This window comes from Dendrobates tinctorius, unplaced genomic scaffold, assembly GCF_039654945.1.
Source record: "Dendrobates tinctorius isolate UK_male_01 unplaced genomic scaffold, ASM3965494v1 ptg000003l, whole genome shotgun sequence".
NCBI lineage: Eukaryota > Metazoa > Chordata > Amphibia > Anura > Dendrobatidae > Dendrobates > Dendrobates tinctorius.
In genome coordinates, this window is record NW_027361671.1 from 78,548,217 (window position 1) to 78,573,955 (window position 25,739).

The window sequence follows — 25,739 nt, forward strand, 5'->3', positions numbered from 1 at the left end:
TGATGGTTGTGATAGCTCATTCTCTAGGCACGGCATCATGTGATCGGTGACATTCTGCATCATTGGCTCTTTGGCTAGGAAGGGGACATGCGATTAAAATATGAAGCTTTACTCATAGGAGGTTATTTAAGAGTGGAGCTCACATAGTGATGAGTGCAAAGATCCAAAATGGGACTTATGCTAAAGACAAACATGTTAGAAAGTGACGTAAAACATCTCACTGAAAAGGGAAAAAATGGATTTTGCTGTGTCATCTGAGAACAGGATGATGTAGGGGTATAGAGCCTGATTCCACTGATGTATCTCTTACTAGTGCTGTGGCGTCAGAGTCATAGACCCAGAGTCGGAGTCAGAGTTTGGTGAAGTTGGTATAAAATGAACCAACTCCTAAAATATATGATAAATTGGGTATAGTAGTTCAGTGCAGGATGTGCTGTAAATGTTTTCATAAGAATTTGGGAAAGTTATGAAATGTCATATAAAAGTCTGTTCTGTTCCTGATCTAAGGATCTCGGCTTTTAGTTGAGATTAATCTGTGCTGCACTTTATGTACATGCTTAGTAATGAGGGGTCGGAGTTGGAGTTGGAATCGGGAGTCAGGGAAATTGAAGAGTCGGAGTCAGAGGTTTGGCTTGCCGGCTCCACAGCCTTGTCACTTATGGGGCCTTATGTTTCAATAAAGTTAGTGTTTTATCAGCAGGAGATTATTACTAAAGGACTAGATGTCTCATGTCATGAAGTCCTGCTCTGTAAACCCCGCCCCCACCAGTGATTGGTAGGTTTCTGTCAATATAAAGTGTACACAGAAAGTTGCAAATCAGTAATGTGGGCGGGGTTATACAGGGCTCAGCATTCGGGGAACTACTAGATCTGCAGCAGAGAAAACAGTGATTTTATCAAAATGAGAGCATACAGACCAGTAAGAGACACATCGCTGTAATCATCCTGGTCTCAGATTTGGTAGCAAATACCTGCAGACAGATTCCTTTTAAATTCTTTTATTTAAATCTGGGCCTATTTAGGTGACAAAATCTAAGACCCTACCTTTCGGTGGAGATGATCAGCATTGTAGCACAGTTTGGTATTTTTTGTATTGGTTAATAAATCAATAGTCATTATATCTGATACATATCAAAGAGAAAAGTCAATAAAATGTAAGAACAAAGATAAAAGTGGAATATTTGTAGAGGACATTGAATTATTTAAGCTAGCAGGAGAAAGTTTTGTCTCTACGGGGGATATCGCAGCTGCACATATCCTGGCACCACACCACTGGAGTTCTCAAACTGAGGTCTGTGAAGAAAGAGGCAAAGGTTACAGATACACATAACCCAAAAATTAAATGAGTCACACATTGCACAAAACAGAAAACCAACAGCTAAAAAAAGATCATGAAAAGATTCAGTGAAGACACTTTCCCATTACTGAGATAGGAGATGACAGCTGCTATTGATGACATTCTATGTAGATAGAAAGTGCGCGAGGAGGGAGGAGCTCTGCCTCTTTAGCTCCTCCCTCCCCATCTACATAGCATTGTATCCGTAGCAGTCGCCATTTCCTATCTCAGTAACGGAAATACGTCTTCCCTGAATACAGATTCTACATAAGGATTGAGAATTTTGATATTTACTGATCAATTGTGGCAGAGAAAGATGCAGATTTTTCCATTAAAATATATTACAGCATTGCTTATTTTCATGTGTACTATTGACTTATGCAATTAAAAATGAAAACAATGATCATTCTTTAATGTTTCACACCACATAGCCTGTTGAATTAATTCTATGGATATTTATGGTCAAGTGAGTGTCTAATACGTGTAGTTTTTTGGGGGGGGGGCTTTTTACTTTTTTTTCAAATGTTTTATATGTGTATATTTATTTATATTGCCTCCCCAAGAATCAACAACACCCTCAAAGATTTCTGGGGAACATTTTTTTTCTTTATTGATCCATGGTAGGCCCAGTTATAAGTGAGCCAAGTGGAGTGACACCAATCATTGGCAGAGTTGGTCAGGGTCTGCTATGTTGGCAATCGGAATGCAGAAGTGGTAATAAACTGTTTCGGTCTCTGACAGCCTGGCACCTGATCTGCTCCTGATTGATTGCTGAAGCTTTAACCCTGTGCTGTACATTTACAATATCATGGGGTTAAAGCCCAGAAATATGTGCACTTAAGGCATTTAGTTGTTTTCGGTTACGCTCAAAGTTGTTGTTTATAGCTTTATTATTAAAGACATTTTCTACTTGTGACTTTTTGAAATAAAACTATTTTGATGAACATCTGTCACTGTGGTCAGCTGTTATTCCAGGAAGCAGCAGGCATCCACTCCAGGAGAAATTCAGTATGAAATATCAGCGTAATACATGTCACACGTTTGCACTGGCACACAAGAAGGTATTCAAGTTCCACTTCCTCATGAGATATCAACAGACCACCTTCAGAAGTAGGCTAATCAAGAAAATGCCTTATCACAAGTACTGGATGGTAGCACATTTTAACACTGCTGTAGCTGTATAGGTTTTATTTGAAACCAGACCAACAGGTGTTTTGAGTTGGATACTTGCCCCATGCTCTTATGGAGTTGCTCAGTGGCTAGCACTGCAGCTTTGCAGCGCTGTAATCCTGGGTTAAAATCCCACCAAGGACATCTGCAAGGAGTTTGTATGTTCTCCCCGTGTTTGCGTGATTTCCTCCAGGTACTCCATTTTCCTCCCACATTCCAAAGACATACTGATATGGAATTTAGATTGTGAGCCCCATCGGCGACAGCGATGATAATGTGTGCAAACTGTAAAGCGCTGCGGAATATATTGGTGCTATATAAATAAAGAGATTATTATTATTATTATTCTCTTGCTCCATTCAAGCAGCATTCTTTGAAAATCTAAATACATATAGTCATGGCCAAAAGTGTTAGCACCCTTGAAATTGTTCCAGAAAACGAAATATTTCTCCCAGATAATTATTGCAATTACACATGTTTATTTCCTATGTGTGTATAGGTGCAGCACAAAAATTTTACACAAAACTTACCTGTAGCAAGTAACTGTTGTGGGCAGTATGAAAATCAAGCCTGAAACCAGATAAAAAGGGGAGAAGTGGACTCAATATTTGCACTGTGAGCCACACTATGCATGGAGAACAGAAAGAGGAGAAGAGAACTGTCTGAGGACATGAGAACCAAAATTGCAGAAAAATATTAACAATCTCAAGGTTACAAGTCTATCTCCAGAGATCTTGATTTTCCTATGGTAATAGTGTGCAAAATAGTCAATAATTTTCCAACCCATGGCACTGTAACTAATCTCCCTGGATGTGGACAGCAACGAAAAATTGATGAAATGTTGCAACCCAGGATAGTCCAGATGGTAGATAAACAGCCTCAACCAAGTTCCTGCAGTTTGCATAATGTATATGAGTAAACCAAAATCCTTCTGGAAAAGCATCTTGCGAACAAATGACACCAAAATAGAGCTTTTGGCTAAAGCACATCATTCTACCATTTACCGAAAAGGGAATGAGGCCTATAATATAATGAGAAGAACACAGTATCTACAGTCAAATATGGTTGAAGTTCAAAGTTGTTTTAGGGTTGTTTTGCTACCTGGCACTGGATGCCTTGACTGTGTTCAGGGCATCATGAAATAAGTTTACCAAAGGATTTTGGGTCACAATGTAGTGCTCAGTGTCTTCCAGCAGGACAATTACCCAAAACCAAGAAGCACCAAGAAATGGATAGAAACAAAGAGCTGAAAAGTTCTGAAGTGGCCAGCAATGAGTCCTGATCTATATCCCATTGAACAGCTGTGGAGAGAAATTAAAATTGCTGCTGGAAAAGGCACTTTTGAAATATGAGAGACCTGGAGCAGTTTGCAAAAGAAGAGTGGTCCAAAATTCCAGTAGAGAGGTGTAAGAAGCTTGTTGATGGTTATAGGAAGCGATTAATTGCAGTTATTTACTCCAAAAAGTGCAACCAAATATTAAGTTGAGGGTGCTAACAATTTTGTCTGGCACATTTTGGGGATTTTGCGTGACGTTATGTCCAATTTGCCTTTTAATCCTCTGCTTCTTTTCTGTTGTTCTATACACAAAGGAAATAAACATGTCCATAACAAAATGTGTAATTACAATAATATTCTGTGAAAAATACTTCATTTTGTTGAACAATTTCAAGGGTGTCAACACTTTTGGGCATGACTGTATATCCCTGCTTATCAGACCGTTCAGACAATCATATCATTTGCCATAAGCTTCAATTGAGTATCACCTTGCTGACCTTTTAAAGTAGCGTAAAGAACTGTCCTGATACATTAACTTACCAATATAATACAGGACAAAAAGGTACATATAAAAACAAATATCACTTACAATTTAATTTGATCTTTCCAACTGAATAGTTTATTGGAAGTTAGTCAAAGCCTGAATGACTGGCTGAGCTTTTGCCACATGTGTTTTTTTCCTGAAGAAGTTCTAGACTTCGAAACGCATTGAAATAAACCACCACCTTACTTGCCATACTGGGATATATGTCTCCATTTTGTTGGCAGTGTAGGTAGGGTAACCGACATGGGGGTGGTCCGTTACTGGCCACAGACAGACTCGAGACAGAGACAGGATCGTGTCCAAAAGGTCTTCTTTATTGATCGTACCTTCCACGACCCACAGCACCACACAGCAGCTGCGCGATAAACTCCGCAGCCTCACACAGCAGCTGCTCGACAAGCTCCGCAGCCTCACACAACAGCTGCTCGACTCCATACACAGGCCCGGGTACCATTACTTTTTTCCTTTGGCAAATGGATGTCCCTCGTGGCTCTTTCACTGTGGCTGCCCTAGGCCTACCACCACAGTGTTTCACCAGGCCGAGTCTGTTCGTTTTGTGGTACCCCAGGCTGTCTCTGTCTGTGGCCCCTCCTGTCAGGGCCACCCCCATGACCTGTTTCAGCTGTTAGTCCCCTCCGGAGCTTCTTCTCTGTCCTTTTTCCTCAGCAGACCTTTCTGTCTCCTGTGCTCCCCTCACTGACTGACCTTTCCAGAACCTTCTCTCAGCCTTTTATATCCTTCACGTTCTGGTAACCCCACCCCCCATGACTTGACAGTTTCTTTAGCCAATGGCTGTTGTTCAGTCCTATCCTCACAACTCTCCACTGCCCTCTAATGGTCAAACCCCAATACTACACTCCTCCTCTTTATCTCCAGCTGTTTTCCCATCTCTTACTACAATAGTCCACCTTCCCTACACTCTCCCTTCCTTTATCCATTGTCGTCCTTGACAATCTTGTCTCTTTCCGTTCTGAAACTTCCCACCGTCTTTTGTTGGGCCGTTTGTTGAGCCCCCCCGTGATACGTGGGGGCTGAACCAAACAGGGAGCAATCGTGCTCCGAGTAGCTGACGGCTTACTCGCCAGCGCGTACGCCACCATGACAATTCCTTCAGGTTGGGTTACTTTCATCCGGACTACTCCACGGATGCATACCTCCCACTTTACTCCCTTTCTGCCATCTTCTTCCATTCAGGCTGCCATGACCGAGGCCCTAACCTACCAGGTCATCGTCAGCATCCTCCTGTCTTTTGTGGGGGTGTATGTCTGGTACTTGGGGTCTGACTTAGGGACTGTTGTCTACTCTACTCCCATCCGTCTCTTCTGTCCCGTCAATTTAAGTAGTCATGGTCGGCGGTTTCCTCTTTACTCTCAGTACCCGGGACCTGTTGAACATCTTCATTTTGCATACAGATAACATTCCCAACTTGACTATATATACTAAACACAGTTTTTCAATTATACTCTGTTTTATTGCTTATACTTTTAAACCCCTTTTTTTTAGCATAACTTCTTTTTTTTTAAGCAACACATAAACATTGTAAACCTTAGTGCTCCCCCTTCCTTTGATGAGAGCACCCCTTCCATCAAGGATTCAGAACTGTCCCCCAGGCCATGCAACGGTGCACAGCAGTCCTGGCAGTCAATTTTCAAGGATACTCTGGGCCACCTCCTGGCGGCCAATGTTTCACCAATAACAAGGGACACCACAGCCGTGGAGTCTCTGGGATGCTTGCAGTGTCTCTGGGACTCGAGTGTCTCTGATGCCTGAGACCCAGGAGTCCTTGTCTCCTTATGGGGGCTCATACCCCTCAGGGTAGGTAATGACTGCTACCGCATAGTAGCCGCGGGGGCAATACTCCTTGTAATAGGAGACCAGGTCTCCCTCCCACAGAGCCCGGCCGTGCTTAATGGATGTTACATTCAGATAGATTTTGTAGCCGGTGGCGAGGTCCCGGATGAAGCCGTAGCCCTTGGTGGTATTCATAAGCACCAGCCGTCCCTACGACCGAGGGGTAGACATGGCGGCCTCTCCCTTCTCGTGGAGCAGTGCCCACACCTCCCGCTCTTTGGCCTTCTTCTGCTCAATAACCTCCGCAACCCAGGTGGAGGGTCCGGTGTAGGTCGAGAATGGAGCAGAGGTGGCCGCAGACATTGGGGAGCAGGCCGCAACCGGAGTAGCAGACGGGACAGAGGCGGCCACAGGCATCGGCGGGTAGGCTGTGGTGTAGGCCGCGGCCGGGATCAAGGCGGCCGTGGGCTCCGGCGAGTAGGCCGCAGCCAAGGTCACGGATGGAACAGTGGCGGACGCGGATGCCGGTAAGTAGGCTGCGGTGATCTGAGGTGGGTCCGAAGTGGCGGCAGGCCCCGATGGATTGGCCACCGCCGGAACATGGAGCGCGGCAGGGGCGGCCGCATTTTGGTTCCACGCCGGCGCCGCCGGGCAGGGCGGCTCTCGGTCATTGGCAGGAGCCGCAGAGTCATCCAGGGCCGGGGTCACTGGAGAGCGGGAGGGAGGCTGGGGAGGCTGAGGGCCAGTGTCAGAGCCCTGGGGCCTGTCTTGTGCACAGGGCATGGGGGCGGGATCTGCCTGCGGTGCCACCGGCTGGGCCGGGGGAACGCTCACCTTCCCCGGCTCCGCGGCTTCTGGCAGGCTTTCCCGCAGCTCCTTCAGCAGCCGTTGATCTTCACCCCGCCATCCGGCAGGGCCGGCCTCCAGGCCCGATGGTTCCATGGAGAGAACTCGTACAGATTCCTCCAGCGGCTGTTCCAGCAGGGTCCGGGGTACCGAGAATGGCTCCCAGGGACAGGTCTCCCGACGGGATTCAATCTCCTGATGCCATTTCCATTCCAGGCGTCCGAGGCCACGGCAGCTGCAGCATTGCATCTTGTCCGAGTTCCCGAAGCCCAATGGTGCCAAGCAGCCGCACCCAGTCTCTCCACATGGGCTACTCCCGTGCTTGGTTGGGGCATTGATCGGCCTCTCCACCCACCTTCCTGGGTCCAGCATGGGAGGGCGGTTTTCTCCTGATGTAGGCTGGTCCCCCCAGGGGCGGGTGCGCCATAGTCCCAGATTGTCCAATGTGGCTGCAAACTCCTGAGCTTCTTTTTGGCGCTGAAATGCCACAGCCATTTTGACAAAGCACTTTTCCGCTCCGATCCACTTGATGACAGCCAGCAATCCACAGTCCAGGTTTTTTTTTTGTAATCCACAAGGAAAAACAACTTGGGTCCTTTGGTTCTTCTGACACAGGCTTACCGCAGAAGATGATGTATTTGCGGCAATGATCCTGCCGACTACGCCAAATGTAGGTAGGGGTAACCGACAAGGGGGTGGTCCGTTACTGGCCACAGACAGATTCGAGACAGGGACAGGATGGTGTCCAACAGGTCGTCTTTATTGATCGTACTTTCCACGACCCACAGCACCACGCAGCAGCTGCGCGACAAACTCCGCAGCCTCACACAGCAGCTGCTCGACAAACTCCGCAGCCTCACAAAGCAGCTGCTTGACTCCGTACACAGGCCCGGGTACCTTTACTTTCTTCCTTTGGCAAGTGGACATCCCTCGTGGCTCTTTCACTGTGGCTGCCCTAGGCCTACCACCACAGCGTTTCACCAGTCCGAGTCTGTTCGTTTTGTGGTACCCCAGGCTGTCTCTGTCTGTGGCCTCTCCTGTCAGGGCCACCCCCCGTGACCTGTTTCAGCTGTCAGTCCCCTCTGGAGCTTCTTCTCTGTCCTCTTTCCTCAGCAGACCTTTCTGTCTCCTGTGCTCCCCTCGCTGACTGACCTTTCCAGAACCTTCTCTCAGCCTTTTATATCTTTCACGTTCTGGTAACCCCGCCCCCCATGACTTGACAGTTTCTTTAGCCAATGGCTGTTGTTCAGTCCTATCCTCACAACTCTCCACTGCCCTCTAATGGTCAAACCCCAATACTACACTCCTCCGCTTTATCTCCAGCTGTTTTCCCATCTCTCACTATAACAGTCGACCTTCCCTACAGCAGCGCGGAATTTGTCCACTAACTCCCTTTACAGTTAGATGTTTGATGGTCACTTGATGACCCGTGGATCCGCTGCAGCTGATGTTTCTACATTAAATGCGTTTTTAACAGATTGAACAGGTGAGTTTAATCTGAGTGCTAAACTAACTGTATTTCTCAGATAAGACCCTATTTGCACTGATCTCTGCTACAGTTTCTTGGTTATATGTACATATAAGGTACTTCTTCCTCTGTGAGGTTTTAATTTTAAGCTACAACTGGTTTCCTATTATTTCACGAATTGATATGAGGCCAGGTTTGGCACATGAAGAGGTAGAATATTAGAGTTAGGGACCATCCATGGAAAAGAAGGGCAGATATATCGGTCACTAATATTTTATTGGGAAATGTCAGAAATGAATTTTTGGACATTTTGAGTTGTTTGTGTCACAGCAGTAACGTGCACGTGTTCTCAGCACCATGCTGCTCACCGCATTTGCCGCTTTGCTCTTACCAGTGTCAGGCCGCACCTCATGAAGCTCTGCTGCATATCCCTGCTGACTCCATGTGGAAAAACTCAACCATATGTAGTAACTACATGTTAAACATGCGATTATGCTGCGGCACAAGTGCCACGGCCGGCACCTGCCTGCAGAAGCCTTTTTTTTATTCAGTATGTGATGGTTCTCATTATGCAAACTAGGGGGCAGGTCAGTGATGGATCAGTGACCTGTCATCAGCCTTCATTATGAATATCTAATCAGAGCACCACATACATGAACCCCGCCTTAAGACAAGAGCATATCATTAAGTCAAAACTGAAAATAAAGATTAAAAAACAGCCACAAGATGAATTTCATCAACCAAGGTATCATTTTAAACAGTATAACGGAGCTGATCTGACACTGTCTGTAAGTTACTGTGCACAATCCTGCTGACAGGTTCTCTTTAACTTCGTCCTCCTGTACCTCGCACCCGTGTCTCTGATCATCTGGTCAGTTGCTGCAGACCCAAGGAATGTCCTGGAATGGTCCCTGTTGACTACCTATCTGCGGCCAAGCCTGTCCTCACTATCAGAGGCTCTAGTGATTACCAGGTACTCACTTAGTTATGCCCCTAGAGGGTAAGTCCAGTCCATGGCACAGTGGGTCCCCAGTATAATCAGACCACGGACCCTGTTGACAAATCGGGATCCAGGGATCCCAAATCAAACATGCACCTACTATGTGAGGGTGTGCGCTCTCAACGTGAGCGTCTGGATCAGATGATGCAGGCTATTAATGTGGTTGCAACTCGGCTGCAGGGTCTGTCTGCCGCAATGTCCACCCTGCTTTCCGCCTGTCCCACTCCTGGCCAATCCTCCTCAGGACTGTCAGCCTTCCCGAGGTTATTGCCTAGGGCCTCAGTTTCTGGTGGGACTGCTAAGCTCCAGCTTCAACTCTGACTTCATTAATCATTGTCAGATCCACTTCACACGCCACATTCATGTCTTTCTTTCGGACCAGACCAAGATAGCGTTTATAGTCTCTCTGCTGTATGGACAAGCCCTGGCCTGGCCACTCTTGGGAGGTTCCTGGAGATGTTCCAAGTGGTATTCAAGGTTCCAGGTCGTACCTCCTCAGCTGCTTCATCACTTTTGTCTTTAAGGCAGAGCACAGATACTCTGGCCCAGTATGCCTTACGCATCCGTAGCTTAGTGACAGACTTCGATTGCAACGAAGAAGCCCTTGTAAAAACCTTCTGACAGGGCCTGTCTGGTCATATCATGGTTGAATTGGCAAGCAGAGATCTACCATCCCTGCTGGATGCCCTTATACACCTAGTCACATGGAAAAGATCTCTCCTTCCATCAGCGAGCCCTGTAACAAGGCTCAGTGTCTCCTCCTGCCAGAAGACCACCCAGACTGGCTCCAAACTTTCACAGTTTCCCTTGCTGGTGCAAGCTGAACCACCAGCCAATGAGCTGCTGCAAGTTAAGCAAGTCAAATCTTCTGTGCAGGAATAACACCAGAGGTACAGAGAGAATGTATGCATGTGGTGTAAAGGCAAGAGACATTTTGTTCGCCAATGGACTGTGAGACTGGGAAACTTCAGCACCTAGTGTTGGCCAGAGAGACATCTCTAGGTGAGTGTAATTGCTCTCCAAAGCTATTGACTGAAGCTATGATGACCTGGGAGGAGAGATCTCTCTCCCTGGCTGCTCATCTAGATTCTGGCTCCGTTGCCAACTTCTTCCATCAGGGTATAGTTTGTCGACTGACAGAGCCTATTCAATTCATCACACTGCCAATCATGCTGCAGATTGGAGTCTTGTATTCTGAAAAAAATTCTTTTTACCCAAATCCATAAATCTTGTTCCTCTGTTTCTTCCATCGCTGCATCTACACGCACCCGTTATTGACTGGTCCACTGGCCAGGTGCTTTACTGGAACCATATTGTGCATCCATCTGACCTGCCAAGGTGATGCCCAAGCCTCTGCCCTCCATGCCTTCGGGCCTTGCTTTTCTGCCCATTTATTATAGTGATTTTGCAGACGTCCTTTGCGAGAAGGTAGAGGTCTTGCCACCCCATAGACCTTATGATCATCCTATCGATCAGGAACCTGACACCTCTCCACCCCGAGGCTAGGTGTATCCCATATCATTGCCAGAGACTCATGCCATGTCGGATTATTTTCAAGAAAACCTAGCTAAGGGATTCAACCATAACTCATCTTCTCCTGTTGGTTAGGGACATCCTAGAAACTAAAAAGGAGAGATCCTCTGAGCCTGTGAAAAACAATTGTGCCCCTGTCATCTTGGAAAGGTTTCACCGTCAGACTGGCCAAGTAGGGGGATAGAGTCATGGCGGTAACATGCACGCACTCCCAGAGGCGTGCTGCTCACTGCGTTCGCCGCTCTGCTACTTCCAGCATCAGGCATCCACACTGAGTCCTCATGCAGCTCTTCCAACTCTGCTGCATATCACTGCTGTCTCCACTTGACAATAGGCAGGCATGGGCAAATCCTGCAGGAACTTAACCCTGCTGTGTCCTGCAAGGTTTAACTTTCCCAGCCTATCCCTAGGCAGCAAGGGGTTAATTAGGCAGCTCCTTCCACCACTCCTGAATGTTAGTTCTTAGTTAGTTTGTCTGCTAGTATCCTATTTATGCGCTTATATGTTTTGATTATCCAGTTATCAACCTGTCTTATATAACCTTCCTGTATGACCTCTCCGCTACTGACCTCGGCTTTGCTCTCTGATAATGTGCTGCCTGCTCTGACCCCAAATTGTCTAACCAAGTCTTTGCTTTTGTCATCCTGTACCTTGTACCAAAGGCTCTGACTCTCGGGTCAGCTACTGCAGATCCGAGGACTATCCTGCAGTGGTACCTAGTGACTACCTATGGAAAAGTCTATCCTCACCATTAGAGGCTCTAGTGAATACCAGGTAGTACCTCAAGTGTAAGCCCGACCCGTGGTGCAGTGGGTCCACACCTATTAGCGTTACAGTTTGGTTATTCTCACTTTAACAGGTGAAAGTAAGTAATCGAGATGGAAAAAAATAAGTTTTTCATTTAGATGCTTAATAATTCTGCACACAAATACAACTGGCAAAAATTATGAAATCACCGGCATTGGAAGATGTTCATTCAGTTGTTTAATTTTGTAGAAAAACGCAAATCACAGACATGTCACAAAACTAAAGTAATTTCAAATGCCACCTTTCTGGCTTTAAGAAACACTAAAAAAATCAAGAACAAAAAATGTGGTAGTCAGTAATGATTAATTTTTTAGACTAAGCAGAGGGGAAAAATTATGGAATCACTCAATTTTGTGGGATAAAATTATGGAATCACCCTGTACATTTTCATTCCCAAAACTAACACCTGCATCAAATTAGATGTACTCGTTAGTCTGCATCTAAAAAGGAGTGATCATACCTTGGAGAGCTGTTGCATCAAGTTGTAGTAGGGGTTGTAGTTGCCTAATAATTATGCACACATAGATATTCTCACTTTTACTTTCTTACATATTCAGGTTTCAGGTTTATTAACCTTTTGTATTGACCAACAGCACTGTAGTTTTTCGATAATAAAATGAATCATCAAAAATACAAATTGACTAATAATTGTGCACACAGTGATATGAGAATGGAGATAGCTGTCTGAGTTGTCTGCCACTGAGTAGGCTGGCCTAGTGCACCTCAAATAAGCAGAGATTTAAGCAGAATTTATCATCAGAAAATACCCCTTGTTTAAATCAAATTTTTGATATTATTAATTTTCCGTATCAGTATATTAAGAAAAAAAATATAAAATTCTGCAATTTTCATAATAGTTGGAAAGCCTAATTTTAGGCTCATGTGTCTTGTTCTTTAAAGATACCTTTTCAGAATTCTCATTATCATCACAGAGGGAATTAGAATGAAAGCTTGAACCTATGTACAGCAGATAACACAGGATCCATTATTCACAATGGGTGATATCACAACCTTTCATTTCATTGACCACTCTTGCTGGAGTGCAAGGTACCTAATTCCTTAAGAGGCGCAAATTAATAATTTCAGCGCATCTCCTCTGTGGTGAGCACCTCTGTCATCTTCACTAGAAATGGTACTCCAGTCATATTCATAGACTGGAGTACCATTTCTGGCATACAAAGGGCTGGCAGTTTTTATTAATTTTACATCCCTCCTTGGTTCTGCCTAAGGCTACTTTCACACATCAGGTTTTCGGCGTCAGGCGCGATCCGGCGTCGTGCCGGAACGCCGGATCCGGCAAATGTTTAGTAAAACCGGATGTGACGGATCCGGTTTTCTGCCGGATCCGTCTTTTTCTTGACAGACAAAACCGGATCCGTCTCATCCGGTTCATCCGTTTTTCTATCCGTTTTTCGACGGATTACGCCGGATTCGGTTTTTAAAATTGACCCTTGTGGCCTTCCGAACGGGATTGGCTACTGGAAAACTATATATAGAGTGTTCCTACAACCCTTCTTTGACAGGTTGTCGAGGAGAAAGTGCAGGTTGGAGAGAAGAGCAAGTTACTGGCGAAGATGGATGTTGTCATTGGAAATATTTTGAAGAATTTGGCGGATTTTATAGCGGAGGCGAATCGTTTGAGGGTGATTGTTCTGGAGAAGGAGAGAGTGAGACAGCAGCGCATCAGGCATCGTAGACGACGTTTGTGGATCCACCCCATCACAGCCAAGAGAATGACGCGTGGGGTCTATTCTACACTCTGCATGGACCTTCGACGAAACCCGGATAAATTTTTTGGATATGTTCGGATGAAAATGGAGAATTTTGATTACTTGGTGGAGCGCATTGCACACCTCATAAGAAAAGCAGACACCTATTGCCGCTTCTCTGTTTCACCCGCAGAGCGTCTGATGGTGACTTTAAGGTAAGCCACATTTATTGGATATGCTCGCATCAGAGCACACTTTCACTGCAATCTTGTTGGTGGTAGTTTGTATCTCCAAGTGTTATAGCTGAGTTTTGGTATGTAATGCTGTGATTTTAAACTAATTGATTGTTTTTTAATTCCCCACAGATTTCTTGCAACTGGAGAATCCCTTTCGTCACTGCATTTCCAGTACAGACTCGGGATTTCCACCATATCAGGAATAGTGAAGTACACATGCCGTGCACTGTGGGACTCCTTAGCTGAAGAGTTTTTACCAGAGCCCACAACAGAGAGGTGGATTGAAATTGCTGACAAGTTTCAACAGATATGTCAGTTTCCCAACTGCTTGGGCGCTGTGGACGGGAAACATATCCGCATTGTAAAGCCAGCCGGATCGGGATCGGAATATTTCAATTACAAGAAATATTTTTCAATTGTCCTCATGGCCATCGCTGATGCGGAATACAAATTTATTGCTGTGGATATTGGGGCCTATGGCCGCTCCAATGACTCTCAAGTTTTCAAACTGTCTGCCATGGGGCGTAAACTGTATGGAAACACCTTCCAGTTCCCACCCCCTAGACCGCTGCCGCAAACATCTGGTCCACCTATGCCATTTGTCTGTGTAGGGGATGAAGCCTTCCAGCTGTCAGAACACCTTTTGAAACCATACTCTAGCAGAGGATTGACAAGACCAAAACGCATTTTTAATTACCGCCTCACAAGAGCAAGAAGAATGGTTGAATGTACCTTTGGTATTCTGACAGCCAAATGGCGGGTCCTATTGACTGCGATCAACCTCAAGACAGAAACTGTGGACGAGGTGATCAAAGCGTGCGTGGTACTCCACAATTTTGTTATCTGCAAGGAACCCATTTCCATTGAGGACACCTCTGAAGAAACCACCTTGCAAGATTACCATGACATTACCACTAGAAGTTCTGTGACGGTTTCAGTAATGAGGGACAATTTTGCACTATACTTTATGTCACCTCAAGGCAGAGTACACTGGCAGGATGACAGAGTGTGAAAGATTTGTGCCCTAACCAAACTTGTGTACCTTCTGTACCAACAGTATATACCTTTGCCAACCAAAGTTGGCTATCTTGTCATGGTCTCTATTTTTAGCTTTAGGCCACAGGTGTGTACCTGGTTGTGTTTTGGTGTGTACCTGGTTGTGTTTTATGCAAAGTATTTCACCTTTTAACAAAAGTTGTGTACATTGTTAGGAAATCACCAACAATAAACACAACTTTTTAGGTGAAATACTTTGCTTCAAACACAACCAGGAACACAACTGTGGCAAAAAGCTAAAATTTACCCTCAGTTATATACCTGGTTTTGAATACCTTTTTACCTTTTAAATACCCTTTATTTAACCTTTTTTTTAAACATATTTCGCCACAGAAAGAAATGACAGACAACCAGTGTAAACAATAATTTAACTTTTATTTAAAATATTTTTTTGTTTGTAAACTGTTTTTAAAGTTAAAAAAACTTTTTTAATAAAGGTTTGAAAAAAACATGGGCATTTTTATTACAAAACACATCATAAATCTGTGTAGTGTGGGGTGGAAATACTGCTGGAGGGGCTGCGGGACACTTCGACACTGGGAGTGTGGAGAGAGGATTGGGATCGTGGTGGGGAAGGAACAGTTAGAGGTGATGGTGTGGAAAAAGCTACAGAATGGGTGGACATGTGGGAGGCAGAAGAGGTGGTGGGCGGAGGAGTGGAGGGTTGGGCAGGGACTGTAGGAGCAGATGATGTTGATGGAAAGTTGTATGGGGAAGGAGTTTGGTACGGAGAAGGAGTTTGGTACGGGGAAGGAGTTTGATACGGGGCAGGTTGCTGGAAGTGGGGAGATGACTGGTACTGGGGAGGTTGCTGGTACTGGGGAGGTTGCTGGTACTGGGGAGGTTGCTGGTATGTAATAGGAGGGGGAGGATGGAAAGTGGCTGGAGGGGGTGCAGATGTAATAGGAGGGGGAGGATGGAAAGTGGCTGGAGGGGGTGCAGATGTAATAGGAGGGGGGATGATGGAAAGTGGCTGGAGGGGGTGCAGGTGGAGGAACTACAGTGGTGGGAGGTGGAGGTTGGGAGGTAACCTGCTGTAGAGCACCGTGGCACAAATGCATTACATGCATCTGCTGGGTAGGAGATAGTGTTGCCATGCGCTCCACAACAGACCTGAAAAAGGTGTGGTTTGGCGAAGAACTTGCTTCTGAATGCATGGTTTGCAGAAGTGTCTTCACCTCCAGAATGCTGGAGTTGATCTGCTGAAAGCCTGCGGAGATTTGCTCTGACAAGACTTTTAGACAGTTCTGGAAAGATGCATTCAGATGCAAGAACTCTGGCGCATAACTCTTTTCCTGACCCCTCTGCCGCTGCCGCCCAGTACCCGCAGGTGTACTAGAGGTGGCAGGGGCAGAAGGGTGGGGTAAAGGGAAAGCGATCTCCTCACCAGCAGCTTCATGTAATGTAGGCGGCCACGATGCTCCTGTGCTGGTGGATGGGACAGATGGGTCGAATGTGTGGGAAGGCTGGGAAGGTGCAGATGTACCGGGGCGGTCGAAGTGTCCCTCGGTGCCGGTCTCCTCAGGGATCGCCTCAGAAGGGTCCAATCGTGCAGGCTCCCGAGTGCTGCTCACCGTGCTGTGGAATAAAGAGAAAAAAAAACAATTAAAATAGTGACATGGTATGGCCCTGGCTGAAAAAAAAAAGTTACATCTAAACATTTTTTTGTCACATGTGATGTGTAATATTTACCTTCTGGTGAGCATTGTCTCTCGGAGGAACGACAGAGCTCGTGCGTACTTGTACTTGCTCCTGCGTCCTCCAGATCCACTCGGGGCCCGCATCTCTTTATTGAACTCCTTCTTGAAACGATCCCTCACAGACCGCCACCGCTTCACAATTCTCTCCCCTGAAGCGAGAAAGGACAAAGTGGTTAGTATACAACATCAGTGTTTCCCAAACTCCAATCCTCATGGTCCCCAGGGGTCATGTTTTCAGGATTTCCAAAGTAAATAGAAATCCTGAACACATGATCCGTGGGGACCACGAGGACTGGAGTTCGGGAAACACTGGTCTAAATCAAGCAACCGGTACTGTATATACTTACGCTCTTTAATCTGGGCCCGAGCTTCGAGGTCCTCCCAGCGGTCCACAAGGAGCAAACAGATTTCCTCCCAGAGTCGTCGGGTAACGATCAGGTCAGCGTGGCGGCGGTCAGCCATATTCCAGAGCGGCTCCCTTTCTCTGACGAGATCGATGAGGCGGTCCACATCAATCCCTCCATCCTCACCGTCAGAGTCGGGAGCACGCTGTGAAGGCTGTTAAAGAAAAAGACAAAAATAACATAATTAGCCTCCACAAAAGAAATGAAATAAAAAGTGCAAAAAAAACAAAGCAAAAATATTTATACTTACACGCTGGTGACCGCCGCGTTGCTGTCGCCGACGACCCTAGGAGGCACTGCGAGGACCTCTTGGCCGAGCACCAGATTGGGAAGACTAGAGAAGAAAACAAAAAATGTTATGTCTTTGGATGTAGGCATTTGTTTGCTGTGTGTGGTCTGCAGAACATTGTTTTCTATGTGTTGTGTGTAGTGTGATGTTGTGTTTCTGCGTTTGATGCAAAAAACTTACCAATTGTGAGCCCACTCCAAGTGTCTGTCCACCCCTTCCTTCTTCTTCTGGGAGCTCCTCTTCATCTTGTGATTCCTGTTTTGAAATAAAAGGCAATGAATACACATATATTACAGAGATGATGGATTTTGGAAATAAAAACTTACCGTCAAACGCTGACGATGCGAGGGAGGGCTCCCAGAAGATGTGCTGTCTTCCTCATGGCCAGACTCCATGGCTGTGGGTGGTGTTTCTGCTGCTGCCATTGCTGCTGCTGCTGCATCTATTGGGCGGCTGTTGAATAAAGAGAAACAAAGGGCCAATGAATATCTTGATATTCCATAGCCCTAGTTTGGAGGAATGGGGGATTTGATAATTACCGTCTCTCATCTGCTGCTGGACTCCCCTCCCGTTGTTCAGCATGCTGCTCCATTTGGGGTGGTGCTGATGGTGCTGCTGCTGCAGATGTCTGCTGCCTTCTCCTGCTCCTGGTTCTTGGCTTGGGTGGCATGTTGGGTGTGGCTGAGGGTCCCATTGTCTTGCTTTTATATATGTCCTGTGGGCAGAGCTACTGAGCATGCTCAGACCAAAGAAACCGGATCCGGCCGCCGGATCCGGCTGTCGCCGGATCAGGCGCATTGCGGCGCTCATAGGCTTTCATTGTATGAAAAAGCCGGACACGCCGGATCCGGCGTGTCCGGCTTTTTCGCCGGAGACAAAAAACGTTACAGTAGCCGTTTTTTCCAGACGCCGGATCGCGTCACATTGCCAGATCCGGCGAAAATCGGATGAAACGCATGGCCATCCGGCTCGATCCGGCTCTAATGCAAGTCAATGGGGGGGAAACTGGATCCGGCATTGCATTTCGCCGGATCCGGTTTTAGCCAAAAGCGCCGAATCGCGCCTGACGCCGAAAACCTGATGTGTGAAAGAGGCCTTAGTCTGATAGAGCTGATTCAAACTGGCATGAATCCCCAAAAGATGCAACATTTTGTGACTTCACTTGTTTCCTGTCATAAAAGCTTTGATTAATTGGTTCTAGGGTTGAGCAGACCCAGGGAAGTTTGGGTTCTGGTACCAGGACTGTACCTGAACTTGAAACTGCACTCGAACCCCAATGAAAACAATGGGAACTCGAACTTTGGAGCTGATATGAAGTTCGGGTTCGCTCATCTCTAGTTGGCACCATAGATTATTAAAATCCAAATCAAATGCTGAAAAAAGCAATAATCTTAAAGTGTTATTCCAATATGGAAGTCCAGATACTGGGACTCACTGTGATGCTGAGATCAAGGCTCTGTAAACTGAGCTCTGCAGAGTTCATCTTCAGTGGAGCGGAGCTGCACATTATCGATTTCAGCTTCATTCATTGCCTATGATACTGTCTGAGAAAATAAAGCAGAACAGTCAGCTATTTCTACCAATTCTATAGAGAATAATAGCAGCAGAGGTCGAATATGCACATCTCTTCTCCAGGCAGAGCCCAGTTCTCGGGTTCTAGAGTCCTGATCTCGGGAACGTGGGGGATTCCCAGCAGTCAGCCCACCAGCTATTAGTAAGCTCATGGGAAGGGGCATGATTTAAGATTTTGTGAATAACTCTTTAAATATTTGTTACAACTCTTTGCGTGTAAGTTTTAATAAATGCTTGTATTCACCATTTATTACCTATTCCAGAGCATCTTTTCTCATTCCTCTGCAATGTGCTTTTCTCCTGCTATTTCTCCTCGCAATCTAATATACGAAGCTCAATGTGGGTGTGTATGTATGTATGTCCGGGATTGGCATCCACACCGTCATAGGCTATGTTGTGAGGCAAAATTTTAACCCCGCGCGTTCTAATTCACTAAACAATTTTGCCCCTATCTACATAATGGGGGAAAAGTGTATGTATTGGCATCTGCACTGTCGTAGCTACAGCCACCAAATTTTGCACAGTCACACGTCTGGACCCCGAGAGCGTCATAGGCTATGATGTGAGGCGAAATTTTAAGGCTGAGTTCACACGTGTCGTTTTTTTCGCATTTCCGCGGCGGTTTTAACCGCGCGATTTTGCTGCGAAAACGCGAAAAATAAGCATCCCATGCATTCCTATGGGATTCCGCAATGCTGTGCTAATGCTGCGGTTTTTACCACGGTGGAATCGCAGCATGCTCATTAATTTTGCGGAATCGTGGCGATCCCGCACCCATAGGAATGCATTGTTCCGCTTACTTCCCGCATGTGGCTGTGCACAACATGCGGAAAGTAAGCAGAACAATTGCGGATGGTACCCACGGTCCGGAGGAGAGGAGAGTGTCCTCCGGGCTTTGGGTACCATATCCCTGTGAAAAATAGAATTTAAAATAAAAAATATTGTTATTCTCACCTTCCGACGTCCCGCGCAGCCTGCCCGCCTCTCTCCACGCTCTCGTTCCCAGTAATCCTTTGCGAAAATGCCCGCGATGGCGTCCGTTCTCGCGGGATCACGAAGTCTCGCGGTCATTCGCGCGACGTCATCGCGAATTACCGCGGGATGTCGCGATCCCGCGAGAACGCACGTCATCGCGGGCATTTTCGCAAAGGATTACTGGGAACGGCTGCGCGGGATGTCGGAAGGTAAGAATAACACCATTTTTTTTTTTTTTTCACATTCTATCTTTTACTATTGATGCTGCATAGGCGGCCTCAGTAGTAAAAAGTTGGTCACACTCGTCAAACACTATGTTTGACGAGTGTGACCAACCTGTCAATCAGTTCTCCAAGCGATGCTACAGATCGCTTGGAAAACGCTAGCATTCTGCAAGCTAATTACGCTTGCAAAATGCTATTTTTTCCAAGGGAAAATCGCGGGAATTTAAAATGCGATTTTCCCGCAGAATGGAATTCCAGAATTCTCGCGGTAATTTCCGCGAGAGTTCCGCTACGTGTGAACATAGCCTAACCCCGCGCGTTCCAATTCATCAAACAATTTTGCCCCTATCTACATAATGGGGAAAAAGTGAATGGAAAAGTGTTGGAGGCAAATTGACTGCTGCCAGATGTGAACAAGGGGGACTTAAAGAATGAGAGCGATGGCGCCAAACAGTGTATACCGTACAGTTGCTAAGGTGGGGCCCTGACATGGGATACTCACCACACGGGGATATGAACACACACACAAAATGCCAAAATGCGCCACACCCTACCACGTGCTTCAACACATATACCACCCTCAGCACACATTTCACCACACATACACCAACCTCGCCACATAAAAGTCGAAACACAAAAGACGCCACTCAAAACTCGCCACGCTGTCCCAGAGCTGTTTAAAAAATGAAAAATGAGCTGTGATTGTTCGCTATCAGCAACAGTTTTCTTTGTAGACAGTTGTGGTAACTGAGGCCTATTATTCTTATCAGTTCTATGGTGCTATCGTCCTTCTGTAAAGCTGGAAATAACACAATTTATTACCGTGCCAACACAGACCACCCTCTGACACAGACTGCAGGGGGAGCCCAGTATCACAAAGGATAGGATTAGTTACACGGCTCAACAGTCAGTATCACACAGGATAGGATTAGATACACAGCTCAGCAGTCGGTATCACACAGGAGAGGATAAAGGCCCCTTTACATTTAGCGATGCACCAGCGATCCCGACAACGATACGACCCGGTCAGGATCGCTGGTGCATCACTAAATGGTCGCTAGTGAGCTGCCACACAGGCAGATCTCACAGCGATGTAGCGACGCAGCAGCGGCCGTTACTTACCTTTCAAACGCGGCGATCCTGACGTCCTCCCGCCTGCGTCCACACGTCGCTCGTCAGCGCCAGCAGGAAGCCCAGCAGGAAGTGCCTGATGAGAAATGGAGCTGCATGATCTCGCATGATCAGCGACAGACAGCGGGGGAGCCGGTCGGAGGTAAGTATCACACATAGCGATATCGCTAGCGATATCGCTGCTGCGTCACAAAATCGGTGACGCTTTACCGATATCGCTAGCGATATCGCTATGTGTAAAGGCCCCTTTAGACACATGGCTCAGCAGGCAGTATCACACAGGATAGGATTAGATACACAGCTCAGCAGTCAGTATCACACAGGATAGGATTAGATATGCAGCTCAGCACACAGTATCACACAGAATAGTATTAGATACACGGCTCAGCAGACAGTATCACACAGAATAGTATTAGATACACGGCTCAGCTGTCAGTATCACACAGGATAGGATTAGATGCACGTTTTTTACGTGCAATATAATCATTATAATTTGTTATAACTAGCCACAGTTGGTTACTATGCCCAGGCAACGCCGGGCTCTTCAGCTAGAGTATGAATAAATATGAAAATTGGCCTTTCCATTCCCCTGGGGATGTGTCCTTATGTGGTCAGTCGGCATTAATAGGAGTGTTAACCATATTCACATGTCAGGATTTGGTCAACTGATAGCTTCTTGTTACTTTCTTAACACATTTTTTAGCATAATAATGGCACAATACAAAGTTTTAAGGAAGGACACACAAAACTTTTTGCTTCAGTTAAATGGTCAGGTCAGGAGAGCAAACAGGAGTTCTTTAAATTGTAAATTCCCAGTGTCTATTATTATCCGTGCTGAGATCTCATGGAAGAGATCATACTGACCCATGTGATTTCACAAGTCTGTTGGCCATCTGCGGTTATACAAGTCACTAAACTTCATTGCACTGTATAATTTCCTTTTCTCATAGGTTTCCCTTAGATGTGGGCACCTATTGTTTTCGATTATTAGTTATCCTGTCTGAGTGCTAGCTGGTTTATGCAGGTTGATCTGGAATTATAATGTACAAAGTAGCAAGAAGTTTACAGCCGGAGGATGTGTGAACATTTGTTTTGTCCTGTGTTGATGCAATTAGTATTAAATCTTTGGTGTTAAGATAACACAGAGGGTATGCGGTAAATATATATACACCAAACATCCCTTCTAAGTGCTCGTACATGACTCAGATGAGCTACCTATTTACAGGTAAATAGTAACAGCGTGTGACGATCACAGTTCACCAAGTACCATAAATAGAACTGAATGGAGATTATTTATTATCGGAGTTGTACGGAGAGCAGGTGCTAGATGTGCCAGAATTTTGGCACAAATCATCCTAGATATATTCATCAAAAAAAGCGCCAAAAAAATAGACATTTTAATCCAACTCAACACCTTAGACATGTCTACAAAAGAGGGAATGGTTATGTTTTGTTGGGAAATGTGCCAAAAATACACTATATGGATAAAAGTGTAGGGACACCTATCTATTACACCTACAGGAGTTTTCATGACAACAGAATATTTGGCATTAATGTACAGTTGGTTGCCCCTTTGCAGCTATAAAAGATTTCACTCACTTGGGAAACTTTCTACACGATTTAAAGAGTGTCTGGCAAATTTTTCCCATTCATCTACGAAAGCATTTGTGAGAAGAGTTGAGCAAAACGGGTCGGTCAAATTGATAAGTCGCCAACTTTCGCTAAAGTCGGGTTTCGCCGATCGAAACCCGACCATAGCGTGAGGTCGGCCATGAGGTCGCGACCCACGTGCCAAAGTCGCGTTTCCTATGATGCTTCCAGAGCCTTTTCTCAGCCAATCATCAAGGACGCACACTGTGGGCAACGCGATGACATCGGCAGCGGCCACCACCATCTTAGAGAAGGGCATTCATGTGATTGGCTTGCTTTGTGTGGCGTCACAGTGGCTATAAAAGCCCTGACTGCCGACCACCATGTTACTTCTGCCGATCTTAGCATAGGGAGAGGTTGCTGCTGCTGATTCTCAATAGGGAGAGCATTAGGCAACAAAGAAAAAAAAACTGTGCTTCTTCTGATAGCGATTTCAACTGTACAGTTAGTGTGTAGTGACAGGGGAGGATTTTTGTGTGTGCAGCAGTGCTGGTGGTTATTAGGCTACCTTATAAGGCTACCTGATAGCTGCATTGCTGCGTGCACACTCCTGTGCAGATTGCTTTTTAAAAAGCAAAAAAACTTTTATTCTGATTTTCTGCACAGTTACAGAGGGTTCATTTTTCCACACACAGTATAGAGGTGTACGCTCCTCACACACTACCATGTACCGGCTGGTATCACAGACATATACATGCTATCTGTGTGTGACTCCGTAGAAAAATAGACGGAGATTTAAAATTTTCCATACATACACGGTATAGAGCTGTCCGCTTGTCAAACAGTATCGTATATCTGCTGTTTGATTACGGTCCAATCTATACAGAGACAGCGCATGTGTGTGTGAGTGCGTAAATACACAGACGGACATTTCTATCTGCTGTTGACTCCGTAAAAAAAAGACGGAGATTTAAAATTTTCCATACATACATCATATAGAGCTGCCCACTTCTCAAACAGTATCGTATATCTGGCGTTTGTCTTACGGTCAAATCTATACAGAGACAGCGTGTGTGTGTGACTCCGTAAAAAAATAGACGGAGATTTAAAATTTTCCATACATACACCGTATAGTGCTGTATGCTCCTCACACACTACCGTGTACCGGCTGGTATCACGGACAAATGCATGCTATCTGGGTATGACTCTGTTTAAAAATAGACGGAGATTTTCATTTTTCCATTCATACACCGTATAGAGCTGTCCACTTCTGATACAGTACCGTATATCTGTTGGTTGGATTACGGTCAAATACATGCTGGGAGAACATCTGTGACTAAGGAAATATATACGGAGATTTAAATTTTTACCTACACCTTACACAGCTGTACGCTCCTCATACAGTACCATATATCTGCTGGTATTTTTGCTACATTTTCACAAACATGAGGAAGTATGGTGGAAGAGGCGGGGGGCATCTTGTACTGATGGTGGAGGTGGTGCATCTGCTGGTTATGCCAAAAGCACAATAGCAGCTAAGGCAGGAGGTGTTGAGCCTGCATCATCATCTGGCACAAGAAGGCCTGTAAGATTCCCTTTTCTGGGAGTAGGAAAACCACTTTTAAAGCTGGAACAGGTTTTGGCTTACATTGCCAAAACAGCCACCAGCTCTATTGCCTACTTTTCTGAACTTTCAAAACCTGCAAGCACATCAGTGCAGGGTTCTGGTCAGGAAAAATACCTTTCCTTGTGTCCTTCACCCCCACCAAAAGTGAAGGATGCGGCAGCCCACACTTCAGATTACTCCATGGTGCTCTTTTCACATACCATGCCTGGGTAATCCAGTCAAATCCTGAATTTCCCAGTCCAAGATGAATCTGACATGGAGTGCGCTGATGCACAGCCACTGCTAGATGATTCTGCTGGTACATTGATCCACAGCACTACATTGCCCTCGCAGTCTACTGATCCAGAATCTGACCCTGATGAAACTCAGATGCCCCTTCCCACATACTATACCACCTTACACGGTGACACAGAGGAAGGTGCAGATGAAATTGAAGAGGAGGTGATGGATGACCCAGTTGTTGACCCGGATTGGCATCCATTGGGGAGGAGGGTGCCGCTGGCAATAGCTCAGATGAGGAGAAGGATCTGCAGCAGGCATTGACATCGCAGCAGTGGTTATCTGGCAGGCCCGTAGCTGTCCAAAAACGTGGAACAAAATCCAAAAGAGGTGCAGGACAGCTTGGCCACACGGTCAAATTAGCACAGCGTGCAAGCCCTGAAAATTTATTCCATAGTAGGAAGAGTGCAGTGTGGCACTTCTTTGTCCAAAATCCTACTGATGAGGCAAAGGTTATCTGTAAGAAGGACCTTTAGCCGAGGGAAAAATCTCAGAAATTTGAATACCAGTTGCATGCTTAGACATTTAACCACTGTTGTGAGTTCATTTTCTGGTCCACCAGTTGTGAGTTCTCCTGCCAGGCTCCCTCTGGTGGTAACAGGAGGTAGTGAGGCTGATTTAATCAGTAGAAATCTGCCACCTGATAATGAGGATGACGATTGGACCTCAGGAATCTCAGACTGGATTTAAGACAGCCGACTCCCTATTCTGGTGCAGGTGATTCCTTCTGGCTTGTCAGGTCTTCGTTTTCAGCTCTGTTCCAGTCATCTAAAGCTAAGTTTTTCTGCTAATGTTCACACTTTATTTTGTTGGTCTATTCAGTTTTTTGTGTGGTCAGCCAGCCACGGCTGCGGCTGTGGCTGTGCTGAATTTCCACTCTTATTTACCTGTATTTGCCAATTTGCTTTTTGTCCCTTATTAGATTGGCCTCTTTTTGCTCTGCCTCAGAATATTTCAGAGTGCTAATATAGTGGGAGAAGTCTAGTGACTTCAGAGTTAATTTTGCTATCAGAAGTATTGGACATTATTTTTGTAGGGTTTTTTGCAGATTGCAGACAGTGTCTTTCCTTTCCTATCCTTTCTAGATAGTTTGGGCCCCATCGTTTGCTCAGCCTATTTTCCTGCCTGTGTTTGTGCTTTCATCTTGTTTCTCCGTCAATACATGTGTGGGGGCTG

At 45.7% G+C, this 25,739-nt stretch overlaps 1 long non-coding RNA gene across 1 annotated transcript in view; it reads right to left on the reverse strand.

Annotated features, from left to right (window-relative positions):
- Positions 1-1,172: 1,172 nt before the first annotated feature.
- The window catches only part of LOC141091811 (uncharacterized), a 69,629-nt gene continuing 45,062 nt past the window's right edge, over positions 1,173-25,739 (reverse strand). The window contains exons 2-3 of the long non-coding RNA XR_012232594.1: positions 18,601-18,709; positions 1,173-1,293 (exon numbers count right to left, since the gene is read on the reverse strand). This is a non-coding gene — a long non-coding RNA (uncharacterized lncRNA). The remainder of the gene's footprint in view (positions 1,294-18,600; positions 18,710-25,739) is intronic.